Source organism: Scyliorhinus torazame, chromosome 18 (assembly GCF_047496885.1).
Source record: "Scyliorhinus torazame isolate Kashiwa2021f chromosome 18, sScyTor2.1, whole genome shotgun sequence".
In the NCBI taxonomy this organism is placed as follows: domain Eukaryota; kingdom Metazoa; phylum Chordata; class Chondrichthyes; order Carcharhiniformes; family Scyliorhinidae; genus Scyliorhinus; species Scyliorhinus torazame.
Genome location: NC_092724.1, coordinates 147,512,927 through 147,532,804, shown reverse-complemented (window position 1 = coordinate 147,532,804; position 19,878 = coordinate 147,512,927). Strand labels below are relative to the sequence as shown.

The 19,878-nt window shown below is 59.7% G+C and overlaps 1 long non-coding RNA gene across 1 annotated transcript in view; it reads left to right on the top strand.

Moving 5' to 3' along the window:
- Positions 1-19,405, top strand: part of LOC140394865 (uncharacterized) — a 60,617-nt gene extending 41,212 nt beyond the window's left edge. Inside the window, exon 2 of the long non-coding RNA XR_011936052.1 lies at positions 18,519-19,405. This is a non-coding gene — a long non-coding RNA (uncharacterized lncRNA). The remainder of the gene's footprint in view (positions 1-18,518) is intronic.
- The last annotated feature ends 473 nt before the right edge of the window (positions 19,406-19,878 follow it).

Genomic DNA, 19,878 nt, shown 5'->3' with positions numbered 1-19,878 from the left:
AGGGAGAGTGTGCAGGTGGGAGGGGGGGATGAGGGAGTATGTGCAGGTGGGAGGGGGTGAGGGAGCGTAGGCAGGTGGGAGGGGGGTTGAGGGAGAGTGTGCAGGTGGGAGGCGGGTGAGGGAGAGCGTGCAGGTGGGAGGGGGGGTGAGGGAGAGTGTGCAGGTGGGAGGGGGGTGAGGGAGAGTGTGCAGGTCGGAGGGGGGTGAGGGAGAGTGTGCAGGTGGGCGGGGGGGTGAGGGAGAGTGTGCAGGTGGGAGTGGGTGAGGGAGAGTATGCAGGTGGGAGGGGGGATGAGGGAGAGTGTGCAGGTGGGAGGGGGGGTGAGGGAGCGGTGTGCAGGTGGGAGGGGGAATGAGGGACAGTATGCAGGTGGGAGGGGGGATGAGGGGGAGTGTGCAGGTAGTAGGGGGGTGAGGGTGAGTGTGCAGGTGGGAGGGGGGATGAGGGAGAGTGTGCAGGTGGGAGGGGGGGATGAGGGAGAGTGTGCAGGTGGGAGGGGGGATGAGGGAGAGTACGCAGGTGGGAGGGGGGTGAGGGAGAGTTCGCAGGTTGGAGGGGGGAATGAGGGAGAGTGTGCAGGTGGGAGGGGGGGATGAGGGAGAGTGTGCAGGTGGGAGGGGGTGAGGGAGAGTGTGCAGGTGGGAAGGGAAATGAGGGAGAGTGTGCAGGTGGGAGGGGGGGTGAGGGAGAGTTTGCTGGTGGGAGTGGGGGTGAGGGAGGGAGTGCAGGTGGGAGGGGGGGATAAGGGAGAGTGTGCAGGTGGGAGGGGGGTGCGGGAGAGTGTGCAGGTGGGAGGGGGGTGAGGAAGAGTGTGCAGGTGGGAGGGGGGTGAGGGAGACTGCGCAGGTGGGAGGGGGATGAGGGAGAGTGTGCAGGTTGGAGGGGGGTGACGGAGAGTGTGCAGGTGGGAGGGGGGTGAGGGACAGTGTGCAGGTGGGAGGGGGGGATGAGGGAGAGTGTGCAGGTGGGAGGAGGGGTGACGGTGAGTGCAGGTGGGAGGGGGGTGAGGGAGAGTGTGCAGGCTGGAGGGGGGATGAGGGCGAGTGTGTAGGTGGGAGGGGGGGATGAGGGAGAGTGTGCAGGTGCGAGGGGAGATGAGGGAGACCGTGCAGGAGGAAGGGGGGTGAGGGAGAGTGTGCACGTTGGAGGGGGGTGACGGAGAATGTGCAGGTGGGAGGGGAGTGAGGGAGAGTGTGCAGGTGGGAGGGGGGATGAGGGAGAGTGTGCAGGTGGGAGGGGGGGATGAGGGAGAATGTGCAGGTGGGAGGGGGGTGAGGGAGAGTGTGCAGGTTGGAGGGGGGAATGAGGGAGAGTGTGCTGGTGCGAGTGGGGGTGAGGGAGGGAGTGCAGGTGCGAGGGGGGATGAGGGAGAGTGTGCAGGTGGGAGGGGGGGATGAGGGAGAGTGTGCAGGTGGGAGGGAGGATGAGGGAGAGTGTGCAGGTGGGAGGGGGGTGAGGGAGAGTGTGCAGATTGGAGGATGGGAATGAGGGAAACTGTGCAGGTGGGAGAGGGGATGAGGGAGAGTGTGCAGTTTGGAGGGGGAAATGAGGGAGAGTGTGCAGGTGGGAGGGGATGAGGGAGAGTGTGCAGGTGGGAGTGGGGGTGAGGGAGGGAGTGCAGGTGGGAGGGGGGGATGAGGGAGAGTGTGCAGGTGGGAGGGGGGATGAGGGAGAGTGTGCAGGTGGGAGGGGGGGGAGAGGGTGAGTGTGCAGGTAGGAGGGGGATGTGGGGAGTGTGCAGGTGGGAGTGGGGGTGAGGGAGTAAGTGCAGGTGGGAGGGGGGGGATGAGGGACAGTGTGCAGGTGGGAGGGGGGATGAGGGAGAGTGTGCAGGTGGGAGGGAGGATGTGGGAGAGTGTGCAGGTGGGAGGGGGTGAGGGAGAGTGTGCAGGTTGGAGGGGCGAATGAGGGAGAGTGTGCAGGTGGGAGGGGGGGATGAGGGAGAGTGTGCAGGTGGGAAAGGGTGATGAGGGAGAGTGTGCAGGTGGGAGGGGGATGAGGGAGAATGTGCAGGTGGGAGGAGGGGTGAGGGTGAGTGTGCAGGTGGGAGGGGGATGAGGGAGAGTGTGCAGGTGGGAGGGGGGTGAGGGAGAGTGTGCAGGTGGGAGGTGGGGTGAGGGAGAGTGTGCATGTGGGAGGGGTGTGAGGGAGAGTGTGCAGGTGGGAGGGCGGGATGAGGGAGCGGCGTGCAGGTGGGAGGGAGGTGAGGGAGAGTGTGCAGGTGGGAGGGGTGTGAGGGAGAGTGTGCAGGTGGGAGGGGGAATGAGGGTGCCGCGTGCAGGTTGGAGGGGGGATGAGGGAGAGTGTGCAGGTGGGACGGGGGATGAGGGAGAGTGTGCAGGTGGGAGGGGGGTGAGGGAGCAGTGTGCAGGTGGAGGGGTGGTGAGGGAGAGTCTGCAGGTTGGAGGGGTGGATGAGGGAGAGTGTGCAGGTGGGAGGGGGGATGAGGGAGAGTGTGCAGGTTGGAGGGGGGAATAAGGGAGAGTGTGCAGGTGGGAGGGGGGATGAGGGAGAATGTGCAGGTGGGAGGAGGGGTGAGGGTGAGTGTGCAGGTGGGAGGGGGGGATGAGGGAGAGTGTGCAGGTTGGCGGGGGGAATGAGGAAGAGTGTGCAGGTGGGAGGGGGGGGGATGAGGGAGAGTGTGCAGGTTGGAGGGAGGAATGAGGGAGAGTGTGCAGGTGGGAGGGGGGATGAGGGAGAGTGTGCAGGTGGCAGGGGGGATGAGGGACAGTGTGCAGGTGGGAGGGGGGGATGAGGGAGCGGCGTGCAGGTGGGAGGGGGGATGAGGGAGAGTGTGCAGGTGGGAGGGGTGGATGAGGGAGAGTGTGCAGGTGGGAGGGGGGTGAGGGAGAGTGTGCAGGTCGGAGGTGGGTGAGGGAGCGGCGTGCAGGTGGGAGGGGGGTGAGGGAGCAGCGTGCAGGTGGGAGGGGGGTGAGGGAGAGTGTGCAGGTGGGAGGGGGGGATGAGGGAGAGTGTTCAGGTGGGAGGCGGGGATGAGGGAGTGTGTGCAGGTGGGAGGGGGGTGAGGGAGAGTGTGCAGGTGGGAGGGGGGGATGAGGGAGAGTGTGCAGGTGGGAGGGGGGGATGAGGGAGAGTGTGCAGGTGGGAGGGGGGATGAGGGAGAGTGTGCAGGTGGGAGGGGGGATGAGGGAGAGTGTGCAGGTGGGAGGTGGGTGAGGGTGAGTATGCAGGTGGGAGGGGGGATGAGGGAGAGTGTGCAGGTGGGAGGGGGGCAGAGAGAATGTGCAGGTGGGAGGGGGGTGAGGGAGAGTGTGCAGGTGGGAGGGGGGTGAGTGAGAGTGTGCAGGTGCGAGGGGGGTGAGGGTGAGTATGCAGGTGGGATTGGGGGATGAGGGAGAGTGTGCAGGTGGGAGGGGGGGATGAGGGAGAGTGTGCAGGTGGGAGGGGGGGTGAGGGAGAGTGTGCAGGTTGGAGGGGGGATGAGGGAGAGTGTGTAGGTGGGAGGGGGGATGAGGGAGAGTGTGCAGGTGGGAGGGGGGGTGTGGGAGAGTGTGCAGGTGGGAGGGGGGTGAGGGAGAGTGTGCAGGTGGGAGGGCAGGATGAGGGTGAGTGTGGAGGTGGGAGGGGGGGATGAGGGAGAGTGTGCAGGTCGGAGGGGGGTGAGGGAGTGTGTGCAGGTGGGAGTGGGGGTGAGGGAGGGAGTGCAGGTGGGAGGGGGATGGGGGAGAGTGTGCAGGTGGGAGGGGGTGAGGGAGAGTGTGCAGGTGGGAGGGGGGGTGAGGAAGAGTGTGCAGGTGGGAGGGGGGTGAGGGAGACTGCGCAGGTAGGAGGGGGGATGAGGGAGAGTGTGCAGGTGGGAGGGGGGGATGAGGGAGAGTGTGCAGGTGGGAGGGGGGTGAGGGAGAGTGTGCAGGTCGGAGGGGGGTGAGGGAGAGTGTGCAGGTGGGGGGGGTGAGGGGGAGTGTGCAGGTGGGAGGGGGGTGAGGGGGAGTGTGCAGGTGGGAGGGGGAATGAGGGAGAGTGTGCAGGTGGGAGGGGGGTGTGGGAGAGTGTGCAGGTGGGAGGGGGGATGAGGGCGAGTGTGCAGGTGGGAGGGGGTGAGGGAGAGTGTGCAGGTGGGAGGGGGAATGAGGGAGAGTGTACAGGTGGGAGGGGGGGTGAGGGAGAGTGTGCTGGTGGGAGTGGGGGTGAGGGAGAGTGTGCAGGTGGGAGGGGGGTGAGGAAGAGTGTGCAGGTCGGAGGGGGGTGAGGGAGAGTGTGCAGGTGGGGGTGGTGAGGGAGAGTGTGCAGGTGGGAGGGGGGTGAGGGGGAGTGTGCAGGTGGGCGGGGGAATGAGGGAGAGTGTGCAGGTGGGAGGGGGGGTGAGGGAGAGTGTGCAGGTGGGAGGGTGGATGAGGGCGAGTGTGCAGGTGGGAGGGGGTGAGGGAGAGTGTGCCGGTGGGAGGGGGAATGAGGGAGAGTGTGCAGGTGGGAGGGGGGTTGAGTGAGAATGTGCAGGTGGGAGGAGGGGTGAGGGAGAGTGTGCAGGTGGGAGGGGGGATGAGGGAGAGTGTGCAGGTTGGAGGGGGGAATGAGGGAAAGTGTGCAGGTGGGAGGGGGGTTGAGGGAGAATGTGCAGGTGGGAGGAGGGGTGAGGGTGAGTGTGCAGGTGGGAGGGAGGATGAGGGAGAGTGTGCAGGTGGGAGGGGGGTGAGGGAGAGTGTGCAGGTTGGAGGGGCGAATGAGGGAGAGTGTGCAGGTGGGAGTGGGGGTGAGGGAGGGAGTGCACGTGTGAAGGGGGGGATGAGGGAGAGTGTGCAGGTGGGAGGGGGGGATGAGGGAGAGTGTGCAGGTGGGAGGGGGGATGAGGGAGAGTGCGCAGGTGGGAGGGGGGTGAGGGAGAGTGCGCAGGTTGGAGGGGGGAATGAGGGAGAGTGTGCAGGTGGGCGTGGAGGTGAGGGAGGGAGTGCAGGTGGGAGGGGGGGATGAGGGAGAGTGTGCAGGTGGGAGGGGGGGTGAGGGTGAGTGTGCAGGTGGGAGGGGGGATGAGGGAGAGTGTGCAGGTGGGAGTGGGGGTGAGGGAGGGAGTGCAGTTGTGAGGGGGGGATGAGGGAGAGTGTGCAGGTGGGAGGGGGGGATGAGGGAGAGTGTGCAGGTGGGAGGGGGGATGAGGGAGTGTGTGCAGGTGGGAGGGGGGTGAGGGAGAGTGTGCAGGTTAGAGGGGGGAATGAGGGAGAGTGTGCAGGTGGGAGTGGGGGTGAGGGAGTGAGTGCAGGTGGGAGGGGGGGATGAGGGAGAGTGTGCAGGTGGGAGGGGGGATGAGGGAGAGTGTGCAGGTGGGAGGGGGGATGAGGGAGAGTGTGCAGGTGGGAGGGGGATGAGGGACAGTGTGCAGGTTGGAGGGGGGATGAGGGAGACTGTGCAGGTTGGAGGGAGGAATGAGGGAGAGTGTGCAGGTGGGAGGGGGGTGAGGGAGAGTGCGCAGGTTGGAGGGGGGAATGAGGGAGAGTGTTCAGGTGGGAAGGGGGGACGAGGGAGAGTGTGCAGGTGGAAGGGGGGTGGATGAGGGAGAGTGTGCAGGTGGGAGGGGGGGATGAGGGAGAGTGTGCAGGTGGGAGGAGGGGTGAGGGAGAGTGTGCAGGTTGGAGGGGGGATGAGGGCGAGTGTGTAGGTGGGAGGGGGGGATGAGGGAGAGTGTGCAGGTGCGAGGGGGGATGAGGGAGACCGTGCAGGAGGAAGGGGGGTGAGGGAGAGTGTGCAGGTTGGAGGGGGGTGACGGAGAGTGTGCAGGTGGGAGGGGGGTGAGGGAGAGTGTGCAGGTGGGAGGGGGGGATGAGGGAGAGTGTGCAGGTGGGAGGAGGGGTGAGGGTGAGTGCAGGTGGGAGGGGGGTGAGGGACAGTGTGCAGGCTGGAGGGGGGATGAGGGCGAGTGTGTAGGTGGGAGGGGGGGATGAGGGAGAGTGTGCAGGTGCGAGGGGAGATGAGGGAGACCGTGCAGGAGGAAGGGGGGTGAGGGAGAGTGTGCAGGTTGGAGGGGGGTGACGGAGAGTGTGCAGGTGGGAGGGGAGTGAGGGAGAGTGTGCAGGTGGGAGGGGGGATGAGGGAGAGTGTGCAGGTGGGAGGGGGGATGAGGGAGAGTGTGCAGGTCGGAGGGGGGTGAGGGAGAGTGTGCAGGTTGGAGGGGGGAATGAGGGAGAGTGTGCAGGTGGGAAGGGGGGATGAGGGAGAGTGTGCAGGTGGGAGGGGGGGATGAGGGAGTATGTGCAGGTGGGAGGGGGTGAGGGAGCGTAGGCAGGTGGGAGGGGGGTTGAGGGAGAGTGTGCAGGTGGGAGGCGGGTGAGGGAGAGTGTGCAGGTGGGAGGGGGGGTGAGGGAGAGTGTGCAGGTGGGAGGGGGGTGAGGGAGAGTGTGCAGGTCGGAGGGGGGTGAGGGAGAGTGTGCAGGTGGGAGGGGGGGTGAGGGAGAGTGTGCAGGTGGGAGTGGGTGAGGGAGAGTATGCAGGTGGGAGGGGGGATGAGGGAGAGTGTGCAGGTGGGAGGGGGGGTGAGGGAGCGGTGTGCAGGTGGGAGGGGGAATGAGGGACAGTGTGCAGGTGGGAGGGGGGATGAGGGGGAGTGTGCAGGTAGTAGGGGGGTGAGGGTGAGTGTGCAGGTGGGAGGGGGGATGAGGGAGAGTGTGCAGGTGGGAGGGGGGGATGAGGGAGAGTGTGCAGGTGGGAGGGGGGATGAGGGAGAGTACGCAGGTGGGAGGGGGGTGAGGGAGAGTTCGCAGGTTGGAGGGGGGAATGAGGGAGAGTGTGCAGGTGGGAGGGGGGGATGAGGGAGAGTGTGCAGGTGGGAGGGGGTGAGGGAGAGTGTGCAGGTGGGAGGGGAAATGAGGGAGAGTGTGCAGGTGGGAGGAGGGGTGAGGGAGAGTTTGCTGGTGGGAGTGGGGGTGAGGGAGGGAGTGCAGGTGGGAGGGGGGATAAGGGAGAGTGTGCAGGTGGGAGCGGGGTGCGGGAGAGTGTGCAGGTGGGAGGGGGGTGAGGAAGAGTGTGCAGGTGGGAGGGGGGTGAGGGAGACTGCGCAGGTGGGAGGGGGATGAGGGAGAGTGTGCAGGTTGGAGGGGGGTGACGGAGAGTGTGCAGGTGGGAGGGGGGTGAGGGAGAGTGTGCAGGTGGGAGGGGGGGATGAGGGAGAGTGTGCAGGTGGGAGGAGGGGTGACGGTGAGTGCAGGTGGGAGGGGGGTGAGGGAGAGTGTGCAGGCTGGAGGGGGGATGAGGGCGAGTGTGTAGGTGGGAGGGGGGGATGAGGGAGAGTGTGCAGGTGCGAGGGGAGATGAGGGAGACCGTGCAGGAGGAAGGGGGGTGAGGGAGAGTGTGCACGTTGGAGGGGGGTGACGGAGAGTGTGCAGGTGGGAGGGGAGTGAGGGAGAGTGTGCAGATGGGAGGGGGGATGAGGGAGAGTGTGCAGGTGGGAGGGGGGGATGAGGGAGAATGTGCAGGTGGGAGGGGGGTGAGGGAGAGTGTGCAGGTTGGAGGGGGAATGAGGGAGAGTGTGCAGGTGCGAGTGGGGGTGAGGGAGGGAGTGCAGGTGCGAGGGGGGGATGAGGGAGAGTGTGCAGGTGGGAGGGGGGGATGAGGGAGAGTGTGCAGGTGGGAGGGAGGATGAGGGAGAGTGTGCAGGTGGGAGGGGGGTGAGGGAGAGTGTGCAGATTGGAGGATGGGAATGAGGGAGACTGTGCAGGTGGGAGAGGGGATGAGGGAGAGTGTGCAGTTTGGAGGGGGAAATGAGGGAGAGTGTGCAGGTGGGAGGGGATGAGGGAGAGTGTGCAGGTGGGAGTGGGGTTGAGGGAGGGAGTGCAGGTGGGAGGGGGGGATGAGGGAGAGTGTGCAGGTGGGAGGGGGGATGAGGGAGAGTGTGCAGGTGGGAGGGGGGGGGAGAGGGTGAGTGTGCAGGTAGGAGGGGGATGTGGGAGAGTGTGCAGGTGGGAGTGGGGGTGAGGGAGTAAGTGCAGGTGGGAGGGGGGGGGATGAGGGACAGTGTGCAGGTGGGAGGGGGGATGAGGGAGAGTGTGCAGGTGGGAGGGAGGATGTGGGAGAGTGTGCAGGTGGGAGGGGGTGAGGGAGAGTGTGCAGGTTGGAGGGGCGAATGAGGGAGAGTGTGCAGGTGGGAGGGGGGGATGAGGGAGAGTGTGCAGGTGGGAAAGGGTGATGAGGGAGAGTGTGCAGGTGGGAGGGGGATGAGGGAGAATGTGCAGGTGGGAGGAGGGGTGAGGGTGAGTGTGCAGGTGGGAGGGGGATGAGGGAGAGTGTGCAGGTGGGAGGGGGGTGAGGGAGAGTGTGCAGGTGGGAGGTGGGGTGAGGGAGAGTGTGCATGTGGGAGGGGGGTGAGGGAGAGTGTGCAGGTGGGAGGGCGGGATGAGGGAGCGGCGTGCAGGTGGGAGGGAGGTGAGGGAGAGTGTGCAGGTGGGAGGGGCGTGAGGGAGAGTGTGCAGGTGGGAGGGGGAATGAGGGTGCCGCGTGCAGGTTGGAGGGGGGATGAGGGAGAGTGTGCAGGTGGGACGGGGGATGAGGGAGAGTGTGCAGGTGGGAGGGGGGTGAGGGAGCAGTGTGCAGGTGGAGGGGTGGTGAGGGAGAGTCTGCAGGTTGGAGGGGGGGATGAGGGAGAGTGTGCAGGTGGGAGGGGGGATGAGGGAGAGTGTGCAGGTTGGAGGGGGGAATAAGGGAGAGTGTGCAGGTGGGAGGGGGGATGAGGGAGAATGTGCAGGTGGGAGGAGGGGTGAGGGTGAGTGTGCAGGTGGGAGGGGGGGATGAGGGAGAGTGTGCAGGTTGGCGGGGGGAATGAGGAAGAGTGTGCAGGTGGGAGGGGGGGGATGAGGGAGAGTGTGCAGGTTGGAGGGAGGAATGAGGGAGAGTGTGCAGGTGGGAGGGGGGATGAGGGAGAGTGTGCAGGTGGCAGGGGGGATGAGGGACAGCGTGCAGGTGGGAGGGGGGGATGAGGGAGCGGCGTGCAGGTGGGAGGGGGGATGAGGGAGAGTGTGCAGGTGGGAGGGGTGGATGAGGGAGAGTGTGCAGGTGGGAGGGGGGTGAGGTTGGGTGTGCAGGTCGGAGGTGGGTGAGGGAGCGGCGTGCAGGTGGGAGGGGGTGAGGGAGAGTGTGCAGGTGGGAGGGGGGGATGAGGCAGAGTGTGCAGGTGGGAGGGGGGTGAGGGAGCGGCGTGCAGGTGGGAGGGGGGTGAGGGAGCGGCGTGCAGGTGGGAGGGGGGTGAGGGAGAGTGTGCAGGTGGGAGGGGGGGATGAGGGAGAGTGTTCAGGTGGGAGGCGGGGATGAGGGAGTGTGTGCAGGTGGGAGGGGGGTGAGGGAGAGTGTGCAGGTGGGAGGGGGGGATGAGGGAGAGTGTGCAGGTGGGAGGGGGGGATGAGGGAGAGTGTGCAGGTGGGAGGGGGGATGAGGGAGAGTGTGCAGGTGGGAGGGGGGGATGAGGGAGAGTGTGCAGGTGGGAGGTGGGTGAGGGTGAGTATGCAGGTGGGAGGGGGGATGAGGGAGAGTGTGCAGGTGGGAGGGGGGCAGGGAGAATGTGCAGGTGGGAGGGGGGTGAGGGAGAGTGTGCAGGTGGGAGGGGGGTGAGTGAGAGTGTGCAGGTGCGAGGGGGGTGAGGGTGAGTATGCAGGTGGGACTGGGGGATGAGGGAGAGTGTGCAGGTGGGAGGGGGGGATGAGGGAGAGTGTGCAGGTGGGAGGGGGGGATGAGGGAGAGTGTGCAGGTGCGAGGGGGGTGAGGGTGAGTATGCAGGTGGGAGGGGGGATGAGGGAGAGTGTGCAGTTGGGAGGGGGGCAGGGAGAATGTGCAGGTGGGGGGGGGGCGGGAGAGTGTGCAGGTGGGAGGGGGGGATGAGGGAGAGTGTGCAGGTGGGAGGGGGGGATGAGGGAGAGTGTGCAGGTGCGAGGGGTGTGAGGGTGAGTATGCAGGTGGGAGGGGGGATGAGGGAGAGTGTGCAGTTGGGAGGGAGGGGCGGGAGAGTGTGCAGTTGGGAGGGGGGCAGGGAGAATGTGCAGGTGGGAGGGGGGGGCGGGAGAGTGTGCAGTTGGGAGGGGGGCAGGGAGAATGTGCAGGTGGGAGGGGGGGGCGGGAGAGTGTGCAGTTGGGAGGGGGGCAGGGAGAATGTGCAGGTGGGAGTGGGGTGAGGGAGAGTGTGCAGGCGGGAGGGGGGGGCGGGAGAGTGTGCAGGTGGGAGGGGGGGATGAGGGAGCGGCGTGCAGGTGGGAGGGGGGGATGAGGGAGCGGCGTGCAGGATGGAGGGGCGTGAGGGAGAGTGTGGATGGTATCGTCCATCCGGGGATGCCACATGTCAGCCGCCCTGATATGGCAGGACGGTGACGAGGACACGGCCGCAGGGTGCGTGTGGCTGATGGGCACAGGAGAGTGGCACACTGGTGAGCAGTACGGTGTGAACTGACCGTTGGGCGCAGACAGTGACCAGATGTTAGGCTGGCTGCGTGTCTGCAGCGCGACCAGGCCACCGGGACACACAGGGATCCCATGCAACCCGGCTGGCGAGGTGTGGAAGAACCTCGGTGTAACATGTCGTTTCTCTGCCCCCCACCACCCTCCTGCAGGTCACCATGTATGCCAACCAGACAGCGATGTTCACTGCCGTGGTTGGAGCCGCAGTTCTGGAGTTTGCCATCCGGCAGCGTAGAGTCGGACGGCCCACAGTGGCTGCAGATGCAGCGGTCGCCGGTGCAGCAGAGGGGATGGCCGCGGAGTGGCCCGTCGTCGACACGCAGGCCGCAGGCGCTCAGGACCTGAATGTACAGGGGGATGCCGAGGGGAACATTGACCGCCAGACGGCGAGGAATGCAGAGGAAGTGCTTGGGGGGGAGCAGGAGGAGGAGGAGGAGGAGCAGGTGGAGCAGGAGAATCCACTGATGGTGGTGCCAGGGCGCCACAGGCGTCCAGCAAGGCCGAGGGTGTACCGCGACAGAATGTCGTTCGAGGCCCTAACGGACATCACATGCAGGAGGAGACTACGGTTCAGCAGGGAGACGGTCGCACATATATGCCAGCTCGTGGCGCACCTCGCACCATGTGGAATGGGAGGAGGACACGCGATACCAGTCTCCGTCAAGGTGACGGTGGCTCTAAACTTTTATGCGACCGGTTCCTTCCAGGCGCCGAGCGGGGACCTAATCCGGGATATCACAGGCATCGGTCCACAGGTGCATCAGGGCCGTCACCGACGCCCTGTACGCCATCGCGGACAGGTACATTCAATTCCCCGAGGACCGAGCACAGCAAGAAGCACGGGCACGTGGATTCGCCAAGGTGGCCAGGATACCGATGGTCCAGGGTGTCATCGATGGTGTGCACGTCCCCATGCGCCCACCTGCAGACAACAGGGAAGTGTTCATGAACAGAAAGGGCGCATACTCCATGAACATTCAGGTGGTGTGCGACCCCCACATGAAGATCATGCACGTGTGTGCAAAGTACCCCGGCAGTGTGCATGACGCCTACATTCTGGCACAGTCGTTCATCCCCGCAATGTTCGATGGATGCCCCCCCCCCCCCCGGCTGAGGGGCTGGTTGCTGGGCGACAAGGGCTACCCATTGAGGTCATGGCTGCTGACGCCAATACGGAGGCCTCACACCAACGCGGAGAGCCTATGCAACGAGGCACAAGCAACCAGGGGTGTGGTGGAGCGGTGCTTCGGGCTGCTGAAGATGCGCTTCAGATGCCTGGACCAATCAGGAGGGGCCCTGCAGTACCAACCCAACATGGTCGGTCACATTCGTTGTGGTCTGCTGTGCGCTGCACAACATTGCCATGCAGAGGGGAAATGACCTGGTGGAGGAGCTGGAGGGAGGACCCGATGGCACCGGGCCGAGGTCTGACTCACGGCTATAGCTGAACCATGCACTCCGGTGCTCACAGCCTTCGTGACGGATATTTCACCACATGCCTGTGGGGTGGCTGGCGTTGGTATACCAATGACAACGATGTCCGATTATGGGAGGCAGGGGGGAAAGGGTCAGCACATCCGGAACAGACCTTGAACGGCTCGTATACCACAACGCCAATCACGAGCCCCCTGGCACCGGACATTGCACACAGTCTTACAAGTCAAATCCAACAGTGAGTTTAATCGTGTGGTGAACATAGATGCCCTACCCACTACAACTAGACTGTGCCCTGCACCCGTGCCAACTTCTTACGTGCCTAACGTCTTTGCCTTACGGGCCCTACCACTACGTCTAGGTGTGTTCCCAGATGGTACAGCAGGAGTGGAGGTGGACTGCTGTGAATCACGCCCTTCGACATGGCTCCCCGTCGGCACACGTTTCCTGCGGCGGCCCGGCTTCGATGGGCCAGGCTGCTCGGCGGGCATGCTGGATGGCGAGGTGCCACCCTGACCTGCCCGCTCCCCACCAGATGCGCCAGGGACGGAACGGGGGGAGGCCGAGTGTACCGGGACATCCCTTGATGGAGCTACCGGGACAGGCCCCAGAACCTCCTCCTCCCTCCGGGAGCCCGATAGCCCCCGGGCCTCACTGTGGGACGGAGATGCGCTCGGAGACATGCCCCGTTGCACCACCAACACCTGGCGCTGCCAGTCCTGGAGGTCTGCAGCGGTATCGACCACGGACCGAATGTTCGCCGAGACGGAGCCCAGGGAGTGCCACATTCCTGCCAAGGACTGTGCGATCTCGACCTGTGAGTGCGCGACGCCATCCATCACGTGCGCCAGGCGGTCAATGCTCTCTGCGACCGACTGCTGGGACTGTGCCATCGCTTGCAGGGACTGTGCCATGGCATGGCGAGACTCAGCCAGGGCCCCGAGAGCGGCGGCAATGTCCTGTTGTCTCTGTGAGATGGCTGCCTGTGAGAGGGCAGCCCACTCCTGGGCCATGGATGACGCGTGCACGTGAAGCCCAACGCCTTGCAGAACCTGACCCATGGCCGAAACCCCTTCACCCATTGCCTCCACCGCGGACGCCACCCGTGCGGTGTCGGCCTGGGTGGCTGCGATGAGCGGCACCACTCCCTCCTCCTGGACGTGGATAGTCTCCTCCAACTGCGTGTGCAGGTCCTGGAAGATGGCCCTCATCCCGTTATTCAGTCCCAGGGTGTCCACACGCATCGGTTGTCCGGGTGGGTCAATTACATCCAGGAACCCGGGAACTGTCTGGGTGGCAGCTGGTTGCTGGGCCTGGACTGCCCTCCGACCGTCCAGCCCCTCGGCTGCTCCAAACTCCACCTGCTGTACCGGCTCGGCTGTGGGGTGCGCACCAGACAGTGACCCGGGAGCCTCATCACTGCCCAACCGAGGTGGGTGGTTCTGTGATGGTGAACGGTGTGGGAGACAGCAGTGCCGCAAGCTCGAGGTCATCATCCGTCAGGAAGTCTGGTGTGTACTGGACCCCTCATGGCCCGGCGCAAGCTCCATGCGGGCCATGTCGTCTTGACCTCCAGGTGGATCCAGCGGGTGTGTGGCCGTAATGTGCGCTTCGACATGACTGTCCACCCTGTGCCCCTCACTAATATCTATCTCGGTGGTCTGAGCGTCCCGGTCCTGCGTCCCAGACTGAGAGGTCTGCCCTCCTGTCCGACCGACTGCCAACCTCTGGCGTGCGTCCCTGGGTGCAGTTGCGGTTGGCGATGTTGCGCTGTTTCCTGGGCGACACGTCCCTGAAGGTTCGGCGGGTGGCCCTGGGAAACATAAAGATTTTGGGTTCGTTAGACACGGTGGCCCGGGTGTATGGTGGTGGTGGGTGCACAGTGTGAGGGGGGAGGGGATCGGGGGTGCAGTGGCCAGAGTGTGAGGGGGGATGGGATCGAGGGTGCAGTGGCCAGAGTGTGAGGGGGGATGGGATCGGGGGTGCAGTGGCCAGAGTGTGAGGGGTGCGATGACGGGTTGGGGTGGAGAGGACATGCAGGGTTCTCTCACTTGCTTCTGCGCCTCCGACCTGGCGTGGCGCGACCTCCCGGGTGGCGGATCCCCCAGCGAGGTCCAGGGCCCTCTGCTCGTGAACGGTTCGGGGGTGCAGGACAGGAGAACCCCCTCCGGTTCTCATACGCTCCCGCTGGTTGTGCGCTGTCTTGTTTTGGGGGGGCGGGGGTTGGATAAAACATCACCATTAGGCGGGTATCATCAGGGCATGCAGATATAGACTACTTTGTTGCTGGTTCAGGAGACAGCACGCCATGGGTTCGCTCCAGGGGGGTCCCGGGGCTCATGTGGGTCGAGTAGATAGTTGGGCACTGTGACCCCCCCCCAACCCCCCCCGCCACCGCCCCTGATGCCCCCCCCAGCGCCCCTGATGCCCACCCCCCAACCACCCCTGACCCCCCACCACCACCGCCCCTGATGCCCCAATCCCCCCCAACACTCCCAACCTCCCCTGACCCCCCCCCAACACCGCCCCTGATGCCCCAATCCCCCCAACACTCCCAGGTCAGGATCGGGGCCGTTTCGCGCCATCGTGAACCTCGACAGCGTTCACGACGGCGTGGGCACTTCAGCGCAGGAGTGGAGAATCCCGCCCCTTGTGCGTGAAATGCCAACGTTTTTACGTCCCAGTTTGGGAGAATCCAGCCCATGATGTCTAAATACCGGCTAGTCATTCAGTGTGGTGCTTGCATCTGATCGGGGTGGAGGGACGTCCCCACTCACGGAGGTCCCAGCCCCGTCCTCTCACCTGCATGCCATTCCATTGCATCTAGCAGATTGCCCTCACCCTCACCACAACCTTAAATTAGGCTAATGACCTGATCACATGAGAAAAAGCTTTTCAATATGGAAACAAATAAGAGCACAAATGGTTGCAGGATAATAGGATGGAATTTTCCAGAATTTCCCCCCTCCAGCCCTCTAATCAGAATGGATTTTAATTAGATTTTTGTTCTTTGCCTCTCCCAGGGAATCACATGGCATTTTGAGTGGACTGTCTGAATCATAATGCACAATGCCTTGCAGCTCTGTGGAATCATAGAGAGATACAGCACGGAGGCAGGCCATAGGGACTATTGTGCCCATGCTCACTGACAAAGTGGCCCTGCAGCCGAATTCAGTTTCTCACTCTTTCTTTGAAGGCTTGTAGACTCGAGTGCATAACCGAGTATTTTTCAAACATCCCACCACATTTTGCAGGAAGGGGGTTCCAAAACCCCGCCGCCCTCTGGGTGAAAACAATTCCCTCAAAATCCTAAATCACTGGAAGAGGCGGGGTGGTCCAGTGGGTCTTTCCCAGTCTGCCATTGCCATGTTTTCATATATTCCTCTGCTGCTAGTGCGCAGAAGGGAAATGGAATACCACAGAATGTCATTTAATATGATTATACCATTGAATATTTGCTTGATTTGATTTGATTAATTATTGTCACATGTATTAATATACAATGAAAAGTATTGTTTCTTGCATGCTTTACGGACAAGCATACCGTACATAGGGAAAGAAGGAGAGACTGCAGAATATAATGTTACAGTTATAGCAAGGTCCAGAGAAAAGATCAACTTAATACGACGTAGGTCCATTCAAAAGTCTGTTGGCAGTAGGGAAGATACTGTTCTTGAGTTGGTTGGTACGTGACCTCGAACTTTGGTATCTTTTTCCTGATTGAAGAAGGTGGAAGAGAGTATGTCCGGGGTGCGTGGGGTCCTTAATTATGCTGGCTGCCTTTCTGAGGCAGCAGGAATTGAAGACAGAGTCAATGGATGGGAGGCTGGTTTGGGTGATGGACTAGGCTACATTCACGACCTTTTGTAGTTTCCTGCAGTCTTGGGCAGAGCAGGCTCCATTCCAAGTGTGATTCAATCAGAAATAATGCTTTCTATGGTGCATCTGTAGAAGTTGGTGAGGGTCGTAGCTGACATGCCAAATTTCCTTAGATCTTCTGAGAAAGTAGAGTCGTTGGTGGGCTTTCTTAACTTTAGTGTCGGCATGGGTGGGACCAGGAAAGGCTGTTAGTGATCTGTACACCTAAAAACTTGAAGCTCTCTGTGGTAGTATGTATTGGGGGTCATGTGGGACTGGAAGCCCTAATGTCATTGGCTGACAGATCCCGGGTCCTGGTTGGCCGTTGACCTCATACTCCGCCCTGAAGGCGAAGTATAAGAAGCCGGTGCCTTTCCCCGCAGGCCAGTTTACTATCGGGCTGCTGGGGAACAGACACGCTTAATAAAGCCTCATCGACTTCACTCTATTTGTCTCACGGAGTCTTTGTGCACCACACTCTCGACCCTTTCTACTTCATTCCCATTGATGTAGAAGGGGCATGTTCTCCACTACGCTTCCTGAAATTGATGACAATCTCCTTTGTTTTGTTGACATTGAGGGAGAGATTATTGTCATCGCACCAGTTTACCAGATTCTCTATCTCATTCCTGTACTCTGTCTCGTCATTGTTTGAAATCCGACCCACTACGGTGGTGTCATCAGCAAATTTGAAAATCGAGTTGGAGGGGAATTTGGCCACACAGTCATAGGTGTATAAGGAGTATAGTAGGGGGCTGAGGACACAGCCTTGTGGGGCACTGGTGTTGAGGATGATCGTGGAGGAGGTGTTGTTGCCTATCTTTACTGATTGTGGCCTGTGGGTTAGAAAGTTCAGGATCCAGTCGCAGAGGGAGGAGCTGAGGCCAAGGCCACGGAGTTTGGAGATGAGTTTCGTAAGAATGATGGTGTTGAAGGCTGAGCTGTAGTCGATAAATAGGAGTCTGACAAGGTGTCTTCGTTATCTAGGTGTTCCAGGGTAGAGTGCAGGGCCATGGAGATGGCGTCTGCAATAAAAATGGCATCTGCTGTAATAAAATCCAATGTTTTGTGAATCCTAAAGAAAAATGGATGGAATCATAGAATATGATGTGATGATCCTGGAAAATCCCACAAAATGATTTCATAGAAACCATTGGACTGCACACTGGGCTAAATCGCTGGCTTTGAAAGCAGACCAAGGCAGGCCAGCAGCACGGTTCGATTCCCGTACCAGCCTCCCCGAACAGGCGCCGGAATGTGGCGACTAGGGGCTTTTCACAGTAACTTCATTGAAGCCTGCTTGTGACAATAAGCAATTTTCATTTCATTTCATTTCATTATAAATCGAGGCAATTACAGAATGAGATTGCAAAATCCCTTCTGTTTAAAAATAAACTTGGATTTACTCAAGTTGTTTTGGCTATTAGTGTCTGCTAGCCAAATGAGCAGGAGTGGACAACATAAATGGAATGCTAGTAAATCATTGATGTTATGAAAATTCAGTCTGTGAATGCTCTGAATAGGGCACCCAGCAGAGACGTCTATGCAGACAGTGTGATTTTGATAGTGAAATGACAGCCTGTTTTTGTCCTTGTTCGACTCTTATTTCCAATGGAAATTAACGAAAACAAATAGTTGTTGTATTGGTGTTTTTAGAGGGGGAAATGATTGATTATAACATGTGACTGGGACTGACAATTCCAGCTGCCAAACATTGTTAGTCACCATGGAAAATGTAATAGCTAACTGATGTTAACATGGTACCATCATTTATTCTGTGAGGTGAAGAACTTATGTTATACCTTGTATGCATAATTGTGTGCAAGAACTAATCAATGCAGTGATGAGAGATGAAAGTGGCTGAAGTTATTTCATTATCTCAGCAGGTGGCATCCTCTTTTCTGGCCCTGGATGTGCCCAATCCTCAGCAGTCCCGTTGGTTATGAGGGGACGGAGAGTCATATCAGTGGCACGTATGCATGACCCATGGTCTGGATTTGGTAGTGCTTCAGAATCAACATAAAAATATACACATATTAAACTTTTGAATCAAAATTTTATCTGCAAAGAAGTCAGATCCTCAATGCTGGAGTTCAGCACTTCCCTCAAGTCCTGATTGTCCATGCCGGTTTCCATTTGTTTGCACCCATTTTTACATTCTGGATGACATTAATGAGACCGGCAGGAAGTTTGGGTTGGCACATTTTGGGTGTAACATCCCGATCACGCTCTCACAGGAAGTTCCACCCGAGTCCATAAGTTGCTGGGCAACAGAATATGCCACACATGCTGGTGTGATTGTATGTTGCTTTCCTTCCGAGAGTTGTTCCAACTCGGTATCTGTTTACTTGGGAACTATGATGAGGGCCATGTGCAAATGATGTTCCTCACTAGTCAGGAGTCCTGTGATGATAATAAGACCCACACGGTGCTGAATCCCACACGGTGCTGAATCCCATTTTAAACCCTTAGGCGGTAACTCAAACCCAAAGGAGGGAGAAGTACATGCATGCTTTTTGCTGAGAGAAATTTCTGGTTAGAAAACAACTTAGCCAGCACATGTCTTTGCGTTGCTATGGGTTATTAAACCAGTCACCCGAATCTCTTCTTTTAATTTATTTGAAGGGCAAATGCGGTGCAATATTTGTCGGATTATAGCGTGTATTCCAAAAGACAAACAAAGCTTTCCGCAAAAATTTGCAACAAAAGATTTTCATTTTGTACTATTTGCATGTCAGTGCTCACTTTACTTCTCATCAGTTTTCCGACTTGTTGAACGATTTCCACAAAAGGGGGACAGGGGTGGAATTTTCGTGACTGTTGCTTACTTTTCTATTTACAGACTTGGCAGCAGGGGCACTCCTAATTCTGCACTGATGTGCTACAATGCTATCCAACAACTGGTACCTCAGCATAGCCCAAGCAGAACTCGACCAGTGAAAGACATGAGCCGGATGAAGGGTGAGGCAGGAGCACTGGACTCACACAATCAAACAGCATGCCAAGAAAGCCTTATGGTTGCAGAGGCCAAAGGATGAAAAAGGAAATATGGTTTACAAACGTGCTGTTTACATTAAAGAGAAATCAAAGCCAGTAAATTTAATGCTTTCATTATAGTGCTCGCATTTCTCTGCACTTAACATCAGGTGATAACTGTTACTTGTTTTTCTGAGTACACCATTGCACAGTTGGGTACAGTAACCTTATTGGACCAGCAATCCAGAACCATGAAGTTGTAATCTGAAGGCAGAGGTTGAACTCCCACCATGGCAACTACCTTGAATTCTTGGAACAAGGCAACTTTTGCATTTTGACGTTTAACTCCTGTGTTGTCTGATGATGGCCAGGGGCAGGTTTAGCTCAGTTGGCTAGACAGCCAGTCGTGATGCAGAGTGAGGCCGGCAGTTCAGGTTAAATTCTTCGTACCGGATGAGGTTATCCATGAAGGCCCCACCTTCTCAACCTTGCCCCTCGCCTGAGGTGTGGTGATCCTCAGGTTAAACCACCAGTCAGTTCTCCCCCTCAAAGGGGAAAGCAGCTTATGGTCACCTGAGACTATGGCGAATTTACATACCCTGTCTGATGATGGTCATACTTGTTAACTATATTTAGGTTGTGGGCATTCAGCAGGGACTCACATATTTAGGAGCAGGTTAAAAGGGTGAGCGATGGCTAGAGGTTCACGATAACGTGTGTTTCTGTAAATAAAAGCTTGTAAGTTTATAAAGACTGGGCTCCTATTCTATCCTTCAATGCCTGTCTATCTGTGTTGTAACAACACTGCAAAGCCTAAGCTCGCATGGTACTCTAATAACGAAGGAACGCTGTTCTGAAAATCAGACATAATCACATGACTTGTGTTTGTCTCTATAATGCAATGAGGGTACCTGTCTGTACCACCCTTTCAGACAGAGCATTCGAGACTCATAAAGGTATTGAGTACAAAGCAGAGTGGTTATTCAAAACCTTTCTGAAGCTCTGGTTAGGCCACAACTGGAGTATTGCATCAACTTCTGGTCTCCGCACTTTAGGAAGGATGTGCAGGTCCTTTAGATCTGCGAGGGATGAGGGATTTTGGCTACAAGGTTAGGTTGGAAATGCTAGGATTTTTCCCCTTGTTCAAAGGCGATTGGGGGGAAATTTGATAGAGATGTACAAGATAACCAGTTCAGATACTGTGGATATTATCTAATGTGTTATGT